This window comes from Coptis chinensis, chromosome 3 (assembly GCF_015680905.1).
Source record: "Coptis chinensis isolate HL-2020 chromosome 3, ASM1568090v1, whole genome shotgun sequence".
Classification (NCBI taxonomy): domain Eukaryota; kingdom Viridiplantae; phylum Streptophyta; class Magnoliopsida; order Ranunculales; family Ranunculaceae; genus Coptis; species Coptis chinensis.
Window position 1 is genome coordinate 120,155,413 of NC_141458.1, and position 12,432 is coordinate 120,167,844.

Genomic DNA, 12,432 nt, shown 5'->3' on the forward strand with positions numbered 1-12,432 from the left:
TCCTAGCCATTGTCGGTTCTTGGTTCTTGGTTCGTGAAAAAAAGGTTGCTTCCGTTAAGTGGTTGGAACTTGACTCGAAACAAAGTTAAGAAGAAGAAGATCTTGAGTGTGTCAAGAACATCTTCTCCTGTAGATCAAAGCTTGGAACTTCAAATTGAAAATTTGTGACCAAGGTGCGATCTTACGTTTCATTAGCGGCTATTTTATGCATGTGGTATAGCGTAATTGTATATATCATAGGAATCATGCATGAGATATCGATAAAATCCAACATTGGCATCGAGCGGTTTTCCATGGTTTGCATGCTTTTGTTTTGCGGTTTTGATCTTGTGATCTACAATTTTTTGAAAAAAATCGTTTTTTTTTCAAAATATTTTAATTAATTTTTAAATAATTAGGTTGTTTAAAATTAATTAGATATTGCTTAATTTTTTGTAAAATAAATTATTTATGGGAAATAATTAGTGGAAATTTTTTTTTTCTAGGAAATTTTTTTTCTTAGAAATTTTTACATGGAAATTTATTTATGAGATTATTTCTCTATAAATTTTAGGATTTTTTTTTTTCACATGTATTTTTCCACAATTAAAAATTGACATTAGGATGTTTATTTTTACCATGCGATAATTATTTGAATCTGGATTTTTACTATTGCATGAATATAAAATTGTTTGTTTTCTATCAGCGGTCATATGAAAACTAAGGCCACAATGCCTAAGTCACATAGACCGAAACTTGTAGGAAAAGCGGAACGGATCTTGGGAGGCGGGCTTCAAGAAGCGTGATGAAAGCAATATAGGAGAACTTTGAAGCCCTTGTCTTGAAATCGATAAGATAGAGACAGAGCCACCATCACGAGAATATACACCAAAAGAGCCCCGGTCCTATTCAAGATAGGAATGAGGCTCGACCACTTAAATCTCTCTCCTACATCGATTATGGGGACGATGCTAAGGAACCAAATCCATATGATGTGTCATCGGGGTTTATTTTCCCACCCTCACGGGGAAAGCAGAGGAAGTGGCTAGTAATTTTTGAATGGTGATAGTATTTGTGAGGATGAGGATGACTCCCCACAGGCACCCGGGAAGCTTCTATGTTCATGGTTGACTAGCTCTGTTTAGTTCTACATTGTTTTTTGAAAGATAGGAAACTCTTTTTTTGTAGAAACAATTTTATGAAATGGAAATTTAAGTAGTAGATTTTTTGCATATTCTATGTTATTGATAGTCAAATGCATTGATTTTATTTAATGGCTAGAATCATGCTAGTAGATTATCATGATCATCTCATATGTGAAAATGTGGATTACTTAGATTTAAATTTAAGAGATGATTCTTATTAAGTAGTATCTTATTTTTGGAATTCAAACTTGATAGAATGGCACCCGATGGAAAATCCCGTTCACGATGCTACGAAAAGGACTTGTTAAGCGATAAAATTACGAACTTTGGTCTAGGAAAGTTAGGCTAATTTCCGCGGAGATAGGAAGGTCATTGATGTAATAAGCGGGACGAGAGCGAGAACCCTACATTTGAAGGATTAACCACAAGCCTTATCTTTGCGTACTTAAAAAGTACAATGAGTATACAAGCAAAGATAATGTTGCCAGAATTGCCATACTTGGCACCATGAGGAATGACTTCATGATCTCGGTATGATGGCCTTGGATCGGCAAAAGAGCTATGGGAAGCGATAAAAGCGGACCTTGGGGAGTGCGACTCTTTGCCACGGTGAGGAGGCTACAAATGAGCTTTGACAAATTTATCAAAAGTTGCCCCATACCTCTATGACCACTGACATTGCACGGTGATGAGAAACATGGTTCTTTGAGTTAGCCAAGCCGGGGGTCTGTCAAATGAACGAAAAATTCAAAGTGTCATTAGGTCTTTACCTAAAACTTGGGAACAATTTCGTCTTATCTTGGCGATGTGACAATGATATCACAAACTTTGCAGAGTGCAAAGGAAATGTGAGCTTGAGGAACAAAGGCTTCTCGATGAAAAGCACTGTTGTTCAAACTGAAGCAAATGTTGTCAACTCAAAAAGAGGAAGGCTCCTTGGAACAAGAAAAGTGGAAAAGGGAAAGGCAAAGGAAAAGGCCAAGCCTAACCCACGACAAAAAAACCCGTGAAGTCGAAAGACATGACTAGTGTTGAATGCTTCCGTTGTCATCGGATGGGACACTATGCTAGGGCATGTCCTTCTCGAGGTGAGTTTTACTTTAAATCTTGTCAATGTGATAAATCTTGTCATCTTTGTCGATTCATCACAATATTGGATTGTAGATTTGGCGACAGACCACATAAGCGGGATAGGTCCCTATTTGAAGATTTCAGGAAACTTCCACAAGGAACTTCGGAGAGTCCACATGGGAAACCAAAGTGTTGCCGATGTTTTGGGCACGAGGCACTTGTAGGTTGGATTTTTGCGAGTGGGAGATCCATCCTTATTGAAGAAGTACTCTTTGTACCCTCAATTAGGAGAAATCTTTTATCGGTTTTGAAATTACTTCAAGAATCTATGTGTTTAATTTTTTCCCGAACTTCGCTTGAGATATCTTTAAATAACGGTTTGATAGGTCATGCTTATTTAATGAATTCTTTTATGACATTACACTTAGCACAAACTGAAGTTTTTATGTCTAAAATGGTTGGTTGCCAATTGTGGCATGCTAGACTAGGACATATTGGACACAATAGGATAGGCCGCTTAGCAAGGGGAGGGTTATTAGGTAACTTAACCTCTGTTAAAATGGAAACACGTGAAAGTTGTCTTCTTTGGAAAAGCCACCAAGAAACCTTTTTGGGAAAGCCCAAAGGGCAACTTATCCTTTACAACTTATTCACTCGGACATCGTGGACCAATGAATGTAACAAACAAGGCATGGGGCTTTGTATTTCATTACCTTCACGGATGACTATACGTTATGGGGACCGTGTACTTGATGTCTCACAAATCGGGGCGCCTTGGACTATTTTAAAAAGTACAAGAACTTAGTTGAGAATCAACTTGATAGGACAATAAAGGCCTTAAGAACCGACCGCATGGGGCGTGAATATCTTTTCGATGAGTTTAAGGAACTCTGTGAAAATAAGGGTATAGCTAGGCGACTAACTATTCCTTATACCCTCGTGAGAATGGTGTCTCGAGAGAAGGAATAGAACCCTATTTGGACATGGTTAGATCTATGATGGCTCGGGCTAACTTGCCTATCTCATTTTGGGGTGATGCATTGTTAACGGTTGCGCACATACTTAACCTAGTTCCTTCAAAGCTGTTGACAAAACACCCATGAACTATGGATTTGGTAGACAACCCGTTTTGAACTACCTTAGACCATGGGGTGTCGCGGCCTTTGTCACTTCTCAAAATCGAGAATTTGGAAAGTTGAGTGCTCACGAAAGAAGTGTATCTTTATAAGATCTGGTGAGACTTCTAAGGGGTATGTCTTCCTAGGGGAGGATACTCGAGGGCATGTCCGCGAAATAGAAGCGCGTAGCGTCCGATTCTTAGAGGATCAATACCCGATGAGGGTGAGGTTGATAAGGATATACAACTTCTGAAGTTGATAACCTTATAGCTGGCGATGAACAAGGCGAAGATGAAACTTTCATCAACCACGATTCTAGTAACAATGGCATTGGTCAAATGATTGATCAATCCCAACCTCGTAAGAGTGTTAGAGGCCATATCCCCAAGCGTCGGTTTGAGATTGAAGGGAAGATAAATATGACCAATGCACTTACAGAAATATCGATGAACCTAAAGCGTTCAAGGAGGCTATTTCGGGTCCAATACAAGTAAGTGGATGGAAGCTATGAAGGAAGAATTGGAGTCGATGAAGAAAAACAAAGTATGGGACTTAGTTGATCTACCTCCAACCACGAGATCTATTGGGAACAAGTGGGTTCTCAAGATCAAGAAAAATCGGAGGGAACATAGACAAATTCAAAGCTAGGCTTGTTGCAAAAGGTTACACCCAAAAAGAAGGAATAGACTATGAGGACACCTTCTCACCCGGTGAGTGAGATTTGCCTCCATCGTCTCCTCTTTGTCAATGGTTGCCCATTTAGATTTAGAGCTTTACCGGATGGATGTCAAAAGCGCTTTTCTCAATGGAGAATTACAAGAGGAAATCTATATGGATCAACCCATTTGGTTTTTCAATCAAGGGTCGGGGAACACAAAGTGTGTAAACTGAAGCAGATCCATATATGGTTTAAAAGCAGGGCCTCACAGGCGGTGGAATCGAGATTCCATGAAGCAATGCTTCAAGACAAATTCGAAATGGTAAATGAGGACCATTGCGTATATGTCAAGACATCTAAAAATGGTTTTGTGATTCTATCTCTATATGTGGATGACATTTTGTTAGCGGGTAACAATAAGGCATTGATAAATTCCACTAAGGAGTGGTTGTCATTAAACTTGAAATGAAGGACATGGGTGAAGCAAGTTATGTCTTAGGAGTTAAAATAACTTCGTGATCGGCCCAAACGCTTGTTATCTTTGTGTCGGGGAGACATATATCAAGAAGGTTTTGGAAAGATTCAACATGGTGATTGTAAGCAAGTGGATCTCCCGAAGAAGTCTAGGAGAGTCTTTGAGTTCTAAAATGTCTCCCAAGAAGAATCCTTTGAAACTTCGGGCTATGAAAAATGTACCATACTCAGCCGCGATCGGAAGCTTTTATGTATGCAATGTTGTGTACAAGGCGGACATCTGCTATGCAGTTGGGTTAGTATCAAGGTTCCAAACAAATCCACGGGGTCGCATTAATTTTGGAAGGCTGTCAAGAAGATAATGAGGTATCTAAAAGGCAGTGGACTACTTTCACTTGTCTACCAAGGGAAAGATCTTAAGTTCGATTGGGTACTCCGATGCCGACCGGGTGGAGACCTTGGTGAGAGGAAGTCAACTTCGGGGATATACCTACATAATGAATGGAGGTGCTATATCCCGGAAAAAAGCAAACTTCCATAGCACTTTCAACTATGGAAGCCGTATATATATGCATGTTGCTTTCACGCCACACGAGGTTGTGGCTCGACGATTCATCAAACACTTGTCGGTGTTCTCAAAATTTCTTGAACCGGTTCACATCTGGGGATCGACATGCATGGCTACTCTTGCATATGCTAAAGATCAAAGTACCATGGAAGAACCAAGCATATAGAGTTAAAATACCACTTCACGTCACGACAAATGATATTTGAAAAAAAAGTGGTTCTCAACATATATCCATTTGACGGATGGTTCGCGGATCCGGTGACCAAACCTATTCAAAGGAACTCTTCCTTGCACATGTAAAATGCTTGGGTTAAAGAGGATGTGATTATGTTAAGAACACTTTGATGGTTTAATGAATAAAAGTGCATTCTTTCGGATCGATTGCATTCTCATTATCATTTTATCATCTCATATGTATGTCGTAATTAGGGGGGGTGGTTCACTCACATGAGCGATCACTTCCATTTTAAACAGTGGGAGTTTAGCTTGACAAGTCACTAAACCTTATAGGAAGGGTGGACCTAGTGCGAAGTCATGCCCCTTCTTATAATTGAATAAAGAAGCAGGAGGCTTCATAGGGAAGATTCTCATCTAAACCTACAAGCGGTTGTTGCAAGTGGGAGCATAGTATCCTTGGAATTGTCATTAGGGATGACAACACTTGCATGGTATGAGTGGACATACAGATATCTATTGTTGAGTAAACAAATTAGATACTCTTGCCATGACATGTTTTCACACAACATGTGTATAGTTGACCACACGAGAGCAAGAAAAGAAATATCCTAAAATTCTTGCTATGTGAGCTCTATTGATATATTTTTGTTTAAAACATATCGAATGGTACCCTCCTTGAACTTTTGACCTTGTCAAGAAAATAAAGAGGACTACTCGTAACTTTGGTTTGCTCCCCACAAGCTCTTTACTAAAAGGTCGATTTGGATGCATCTTGGGAAGTTGGTAGAACTCGGCGACAATGACTAGCGTGCAAAGAGTAAAAGAACTGAAGGTTTATCACACACAATCTTTGGGATTCTACGGCCGGGAGAATTGATGATAATTGTGAATCATGTGATCACGTTTTTGACTTTATGGTGTGGACTCATAGGGATGAGTGCTATTTGTCAAAGTGATGAAACAAACAGATCTTGGGGTATACACACACTCTCAGGATATTAGGTTTTGGATTCATCTTCTTTAAGATCACTTTCATGGTAGATCAACGTATGCGTGCTTTTCATTGCGACTTGCTACTTCCACGAGATATCATGATCACGTGTGCTAGGGTCACCACGAACCATTTGCCGTGTGAGACACACAAATGGCTAAGCATTCTACTTAAATGCTTCTCTTAGAAACCTTTTCCGCCGTTAGGGCGAAGTGGGAGATGTTGGAAATAAAGGTTGGATAGAGGCCCACCAAGATAAGGATAAACCCACTTGAGTATATGACTCTATCCTATCGATATTAGATGAGTATAGGACTCCATCCTATCGGATATTAGATGAGTATAGGACTACATCTATCGATATTAGATGAGTATAGGACTATCCTATCGGATATTAGATGAGTATATAACTCTATCCTATCGATATTAGATGAGTATAGGACTCATCCTATCGGATATTAGATGAGTATATAACTCTATCATATCGATATTAGATGAGTATAGGACTATCCTATCAATATTGAGGAGGTGGGAACCTCTATAAATAGACCCCACCTCTCACATATTAATCATCGAACAACAAGAAAAGCTCTCTCTCCCTTTAATGGCGGCCTCCAACATTTTCTAAAGTAGAAGCCCGATTAATTTGTGGAGATTCCATAGGTGGTATCCTCCCTAGCCATTGTGGAGTTCTTGGTTCTTGGTTAAGTGAAAAAAGGTTGCTTCCCGTTCGTGGTTGGAACTTGACTCGAAAGCAAAGTTAAGAAGAAGAAGATCTTGAGTGTGTCAAGAACATCTTCTCCTGTAGATCAAAGCTTGGAACTTCAAATTGAAAGGCTGTGACCAAGGATGCGATCTTGTTTCGGCTTTGCGGCTATTTTATGCATGTGGTATAACGTAATTGTATATATCATAGGAATCATGCATGAGATATCGATAAAATCCAACAGAACGGGTATCGGGTTATCCGAATCTAGACCGGTTTTCAGCAGGTCGGGTTTGGAGTCGGGTATTTTGTTGAGAAGTGTGACCAAATCCTATTCTACCCCTATATTTCGGGTACCCATCGGGCTCGGGTTCAGATTTCAGATAGGATAAAATCCGGTATAAATGAAGAAAGAAGACAATAAGCAACTTCATTTGAAATATATATATTTAGATTTTATTCTTTTTTCGGCTATCCACCAATCCTTCAAATAAAATAAAATTTCTAATGAACTTGAAAGTAATTATCATCTATACTCGAACATAATTTTTTTATATGCTTTAAAAGTAGATAATTTAGAAGGAATTATAGACACATGATCATGTACAATTACTGAAAAAATTGAAAATCCCGACATAAATTTTTCCATAATCCAATATATTAAATAATTCATCACTGTAAACATGAATAAAATCATAATCCAAATATTTATCTAACTCATTCTTTTATATGAAATTAGTAGAATGAAATCATAATCCATAATCGACGAAAAAAACTGATGTGTCACAATTTTTTTTAACAACGCGTCGATGATGCTCTTAGGAACGTTAAAGGACATGGCTAATGTATCCTTATCCAAAGTTTGGAGAACTGAGCTTTTGCCAGCTAAGAATTTGAGGGTGGTTTATGCTTGCCATTGTATGTAGGGGAGCGATATCCTATCATGCACGCAGCGTGCAGCGTAAAGTTTACTTCGGGACATCGACATCAAGACCGACTGCGGAGCGGCTCCCTCGAGAACACGCGGGTGCAGCGAACTCAGGGCATCGACCTCCAAGACCGATCTGTGAGTAGCTCCTTTCAGGTAGGTGGTACGAACAAAGATGTCTTGGTACGAGCACATGGCTAGAGACAGAACGCCTCGGATAAGGTCACCACCAGGGGTAATCATTACCAAAATCTTGCTTGTGCTTCCCACCACCGGGAAATAGGGGTGACCGCGCCAACACCCAATCAGCACACGACTTATAATATAACCAGCCCAACACTCACTCACGATCTCCACCTTACACGTGTGCAAGAAACACACGTGTCTCCTGGATAGATATTTCCTCAAGCCTATAAATACCACCTATTTGAACTACGTTGGACCTAATTCCTCTCTCCCCAGAAAGAAGAACAACCAACAAGAGGATACGTAGGCAGTTCGCTCATAAGCGAACTCGGTCCCATCAGAAAGCCCAAAACTCACCTTTACATTGGCGCCGTCTGTGGTTTCGATTACTTGAGAAATCACGTTACCCTGACCTAAAAATTTGCAATTCTCAAGCCCACGAAGCATGGTCAGTCTCGAAGCTCAGGTTCAAACCTTGCCGAACAACTAGGTGTAACAAACGAAAGCATTTCTTTGCTCCGGCAAGAAAATGCTACTTTACGGGCCCAAGTTGACACTTATCAACAACAACAAATTGGTAATGTTGCCGAAAACGGCATCAATGAGGTTAATCAGCAGATTAACGAATTGTCACACCGGATAGGCCAGAGTGCAGTAAAAAAAGATGTCACCCACATTGTGCAAAAGATGCTCAAGACATACCGCGCATCCCCGTTCAGTGCCGACGTTCTCAGTAAATCTTCTCCTCAAGATTTTATCCAGCCACGTTTCCCCATGTATGATGGCAACTGTCGGTCAACTGTGGCTCGATACATTGAGTTTGGCCCTCTACGGTTCTTTTTCCGAAAGTATGATCATCTTCAGCATCGATTATTTCCGGCCATTTCAAGGATGGCGACTTGATTGGTTGTTTTTCTCTCGGCGGATTCTATTAAAACTTTTGCCGACTGTTTGCCCGGCCAATCGTGCATACCGGGCGTAAGAAGGTAGATCTTGATTATTTGTTCCGGCTATCATTCGAGAAGAGGAGACCATTTTGCAATTCTTAGGCGTTCAAGGCCCGGTGTTGTGTATGGAAAGCGGATTGAAAGAGTCTTTTGCCACATCGGCATTTTTCAAGCGCTGTCGAGTCTTGTAATACCGACCTCTCGGTCGGTGATGAAGGCTTGAACGCGGCAAACGCTATATCCGAATCTATGCGCGCCGGGTTGACAAGTATATCAAGTTGCAAGAACGTTTGCAGTCCAATGGGTTAGCCGAAAACCAAGAGGTAGCAGCGATCTCTGATAATTCCTCGGCGTGCAAACTTAATGACGTGTCGAGGCACCAAAGGCAAGAACCCGACAAGATAACAACAGAAAGTTCGCTGTCTTGACACGCTCTCCTAGTTACATCCTAGACAAGATCCAGCGAGCCTCGTACTTCCGCCCCGATGTGAAGCAGCCAGTCGATCGACCTGACAAGCCATATTGCGCATTCCACAAAGCCAAATGTCATGAAACCAATGCATGCTGGGGGCTTAAGCATTATCTTCAGGATCTTGTCGAAGCTGGTCACATTAAACATTACACCAATATTTCTGACGGTGATTTGCGTCATAAGCTCATGGCTCGCCGAATGCACAGTCGATCCCCACCTCGTCGAGTGCGCAGTCGCTCTCCACCTCGCCGAGGACGTAGTCGATCTCCACATCGCCGTCACCATCAAGACTTTCAAGTTCGCCCCCACAATAGAGGTCGTCCCCAAGATCGTTCTCGTCACGAGCGAAGACAACACTCCTCTGATCGTGACAATGCCCAAACAATTCACATGATTACTTTCCCGATGATTCGATTACATTTCATCCCGGGAGAAAAGGCGTCGTGTTGGCTCTTCAAGAAGTATATCACTTTACTTCCCAGCGGCACATGCTCCAGCGTCACTCAGTCGTCATTCGGGGAGATATCATTTTCACGGAGACCGATCTCAACAAAGGTCTATCTTCCTCACAATGATGCATTAGTCGCCCACGTCAAGATCGGTATTTGGACCGTCAAAGCGGCGTCTTGATCGACCGGGGAGTTCTGCGGCGTTTTATTTTACCACACTCTCCAAGAAATGAGTTTACCCAAGTCGGTTCGATGGACCGATTGCCCCCTTTATGGGTTCAATGGTTCAGGCCCGACCGGTCGGTGATATCATCCTTCGATTGTCGATTGGGATCTAAAGAGGACAAAGTCACCGCAACAAGCGCTTCGGCGTCTGGACATCCCGCCGTCCTATAATGCCATCTTAGGGCGACGATGGATCCACCAAATACAAAGCCGTACCATCGGCGTTGCATCAAGTTCTCGTTTCCGGGCCCCGGAGGAATGATGGAGCTGAAAAGCAATCAACCGGAAGCATATCATTGTAACCAAATCTTGTCGGCAGGAAAGACTGACGCCGATGCACACCACTCCACGCGGGTAGTGAACCCATCGGTTATACAATGGCCGGCGACACAGTTGCGAGGTCGAGCCAATGCATCAAAACGATGATTTGGGGGCTCCGGAAGAAGAAGGAAGTCGCCCACTTACTCACTAGAAGTCAATCCAACCATTGCCGTTTCATCAGAACGGATTCCCAAAGTCGCCTCAGTTGGTATTCATACCGCAGTCACGCTCCCAGAAGACCCCTCTGCTATTGTTGTCACACCCGTTAGCAACCCGGATGGATTCGCACGCGTGTTACATCCACAAGTCTTCCGCCGACGGTCGGCTCCGGCCCTCGGTATGACCACGAAACTATTCAGTTCGTTCGTCACCCGACTACCGATCCGGTTCGAGCGCGACAAATGCACTCTCCTCGTGTCGTTGAAGTGCCACCACGCGAAGAAGCGTCGCCGCCTAAGTCAGCATCTCAACAGGTCGACAGAGAGCGAGTGAACTTAGGAACTGATAGTGACCCCAAGTTTGTGTATGTAGGGGCAAACCTTGACCCTACACTCAAGGCTCAACTTGTAAATTTTCTGGCTATGAATAAAGATGTTTTCGCTTGGTCGTATATTGATGTGCCCGGTATAGACCCTAGTGTAGCATGTCATCGGTTAAATGTACGTCCTAATACTAAGCCAGTTCGCCAGCGGCCTCGTCGATTATTTCTGCGTTTTCAAAAAGCCATTAATGACAAAGTTGACAAACTCAAGCAAGTCGGTTTCATCAGAAAGGTGGACTACCCCGATTGGGTCGCTAACATCGTGGCGGTCCCCAAAAAGAATGGAACGATTCGCTTTATCGTCGATTTCCACGAATGTCAATCAAAAACGCCGAAAGATAGTTTTCCCTACCACGCATTGACCGACTGGTCGATCAGACTTGCAGACATGAACTGCTTTCTTTTATGGATGCATATAGTGGATACAATCAAATCCCACTCGCGGAGGAAGATCAAGAGAAGACCTCGTTCATTACTGAACAAGGAATTTATTGTTATAACGTCCTCCGTTCGGTCTTAAAACTTATTTGGAGCAACATATCGGTATACCGTAAGCGACATGTTCGGGACATGTTAGGAGAAACGATGGAAATTTACATCGACGACATTGTCGTCAAGAGCAAAAAAGCAGTCGACCATATTACTCACCTGGAGCAAAGCGTTCTCAGTTATCGCCGCGACTCGAATGAAGTTGAACCCGGAGAAATGCCTCTTTGGGTGTCCTACGGTAAGTTTCTTGGTTATCAAGTGTCACAACGCGGGATCGAAGCAAATCGACCAAATCGAGGCGTTCTTAGATGCGATCCACATACCAAGAAGCGGAATACGAAGTTGTCGGGCATGGTTCTCGCGACTTAATCGATTCATATCGAGGCGTCGGACAAGTGTCGTCCGTTCTACAACTCCTCGAAAGGCGAATGGCGGCAGTTCATGGAGCGACCTAATGCCATCACGCATTCGCCGCCACTCTAAAAATACCTCACCATGCGCCTCTGTCTTAACCACACGGTAGATGGAGAGACGGGGCTATACAGCGATATCAGATTTTCGCGATCGGTTCGGTTCTCTTCAAAGAGGAGAACAACTTCGAAAAAGCCAATATACTTCACAAGTAAAGCAATTTCACGCCGGTGAGAAGAATTATTCTTTCCTTGAACGAGCCGTACTTGCTTTGGTGTATTCGGCAAGGAAATTCAGCCGTACTTTCAAGCCCATCCGATCAACGCGTCTTGACCAACCTTCCACCGAAGAAACTCCTCCACAAAGAAAACAAAACTACTTTCATTATGTCAGATATGGGTAGGAGCTCGGTGAACACCACATGGAGTTTGTACCTCGCATCTCCGGAAGCGGCCAAGTCGTTCTGCCGATTTCCTCGCCCGATTTCCTGTTAAGGACCCACTTTGGGAACCCCACATGGAGCTTTGTTGTCAAAGAAGCGTGTCAAATCAATCGGTCTCTCTTTGTTGATGGCTC